Here is a 2,500-nt window from a genome sequence, read left to right as displayed (position 1 = left end):
CAGAATGTTTATAATCATATGCCATACACCGGGGGACGATGCCGCGAGGTGTAGCTAGCTAGTGCAGTCGCACCGCTACTACTGTACAGAGATAGAACAGGCATTGACTATACATACATTAAGCTTATACACGGCGGTGCTTAGTAATACGCGCAGTCATCGGAATACAGATAACACATACAACTGTCCCTATACATGCTGAACGTCTGTGCACACAATGTCAACCACACGTCACCCACACACTCCATCACCCACTAGTCTATGCATGTAACAGACGCAGACACAACATCTAAGTACCAGCATGGAACAACATCCAGTGCATCCTCTCGGCCACAGTACACCATCCACACTATGATAACCAGACCGGGACGTCGAACCAGAAAACTGAATATCCCACTCTTCCTACAACCACCATTGCTCAGATACGCCACCAACACCCACACATGTCCTACACAGGGGTGCACCCAACAGCACCACACTGCCGCATCTCACAGCACATAAACAATGGCAGGAATGAAAGACACAGGTGTGCCACTCCTTTGCCACAAACACAGAACGGGCGCGCCACCTGCCATGAGCCACAAGTGCAACTGACGTGACATATCTGATAGTGCCTCAGGCGTCCACTTACTACCATCACTATCAACGAACCTCGCCACCCCACCCCCCCCCCACACACACCATCCCTTAACCCAACTTCTGCCTTAACCTAACCCAACTTCTGCCTTAACCTAACCCAACTTCTGCCTTAACCTAACCCAACTTCTGCCTTAACCTAACCCAACTTCTGCCTTAACCTAACCCAACTTCTGCCTTAACCTAACCCAACTTCTGCCTTAACCTAACCCAACTTCTGCCTTAACCTAACCCAACTTCTGCCTTAACCTAACCCAACTTCTGCCTTAACCTAACCCAACTTCTGCCTTAACCTAACCCAACTTCTGCCTTAACCTAACCCAACTTCTGCCTTAACCTAACCCAACTTCTGCCTTAACCTAACCCAACTTCTGCCTTAACCTAACCCAACTTCTGCCTTAACCTAACCCAAGTTGCGCCTTAACCTAACCCAAGTTGCGCCTTAACCTAACCCAAGTTGCGCCTTAACCTAACCCAAGTTGCGCCTTAACCTAACCCAAGTTGCGCCTTAACCTAACCCAAGTTGCGCCCTAACCTAACCCAAGTTGCGCCCTAACCTAACCCAAGTTGCGCCCTAACCTAACCCAAGTTGCGCCCTAACCTAACCCAAGTTGCGCCCTAACCTAACCCAAGTTGCGCCCTAACCTAACCCAAGTTGCGCCCTAACCTAACCCAAGTTGCGCCCTAACCTAACCCAAGTTGCGCCCTAACCTAACCCAAGTTGCGCCCTAACCTAACCCAAGTTGCGCCCTAACCTAACCCAAGTTGCGCCCTAACCTAACCCAAGTTGCGCCCTAACCTAACCCAAGTTGCGCCCTAACCTAACCCAAGTTGCGCCCTAACCTAACCCAAGTTGCGCCCTAACCTAACCCAAGTTGCGCCCTAACCTAACCCAAGTTGCGCCCTAACCTAACCCAAGTTGCGCCCTAACCTAACCCAAGTTGCGCCTTAACCTAACCCAAGTTGCGCCTTAACCTAACCCACGTTGGGCCCTAACCTAACCCACGTTGGGCCCTAACCTAACCCACGTTGGGCCCTAACCTAACCCACGTTGGGCCCTAACCTAACCCACGTTGCGCCCTAACCTAACCTACGTTGCGCCCTAACCTGCCCTGTAATTGTTAGTTATATGACTCTAGGAATTCGTGTAGCGTTGCCTAATTGCAACCATCTCAACATAGTTCACTTCGCGCACACTGTGGTGTTCTGCGTATTGATTCATTTTACGGTGCGTACCCTCACATCTTGCGAGTGTTGCTTACTTTCCACATGGTCCCGCTATCCACTGTATTGTGTACTGCAATAGGACGTATATCGCCCCCGCCCCCCCCTCCCCTCCTGTCACCTCTAGCTCGTCGGTCAGGAGTTCGCGTGTTGAATGCGCTTCGCAGCTGTGCAATGGCATTCGTATACGTACGCTGGCCACCTTCCACGTGTTCTTTCGTGCACACGTCGCAGCGTGTATGTATGCTGATGGAGTGCGTCGTGACACACAACATCCAGGCATGCAAGACTCGTAGAAGTCGCAAATGTAGATGGATGTCTACGTTTGCTGCCCAAGTTACGCAAATGAACTGGAAATCCGTTGTTGCGCGGTTGTTCGCGCTGGAGGTGAATCGTTGATATCGACGATCGGTACAGGTATTAACCGGTTGCTTCAGCGACACCCGTCATACCCACGAACGTGAGTGGGCATGTGGGTATGAAGCGATACGCGGCGGTGGCTGGGTGGGACCGTCCCCGGCCGGTGAGGGGGGGGCGCCCGGCGTGCTGGCCGCGCGCTGCGTGGGCGCACGCGCGGCAGCCGGCTGGTGGGGGCGCCCAGTGGCAGGCGCGCCGGCTGACGGACGCGGCAGGCGGCGCA

The sequence above is a fragment of the Schistocerca nitens genome, chromosome 7, assembly GCF_023898315.1.
Source record: "Schistocerca nitens isolate TAMUIC-IGC-003100 chromosome 7, iqSchNite1.1, whole genome shotgun sequence".
NCBI lineage: Eukaryota > Metazoa > Arthropoda > Insecta > Orthoptera > Acrididae > Schistocerca > Schistocerca nitens.
Note: the sequence above shows the minus strand (reverse complement) of the source record.